Genomic DNA, 267 nt, shown 5'->3' on the forward strand with positions numbered 1-267 from the left:
CTGCGGTGTATGTACAGCTACATACAGCAGAGACAAATAAACATTTATTTATTTTTATTTATTTTTTTTTTGTTTTTATATAAAAAATAACAAAAGGGGGCCCCCTAGAACCTGAAGGCTACAGGGGGGATCACCGTGGAGAGCTTTTGTCTATCTCTGTGTCTCTTTGCTGCTGCGCTGCAGCAGCAGCAGCAGGGCGAGACAAAAACTGCTGCTGCTGCTGCTGCTGCTGCTGCTGCTGACGCGGATACTGCTGCTGCTGAGGCG

The sequence above is a fragment of the Eimeria mitis genome, genomic scaffold, assembly GCF_000499745.2.
Source record: "Eimeria mitis Houghton genomic scaffold, Emh_scaff497, whole genome shotgun sequence".
NCBI lineage: Eukaryota > Apicomplexa > Conoidasida > Eucoccidiorida > Eimeriidae > Eimeria > Eimeria mitis.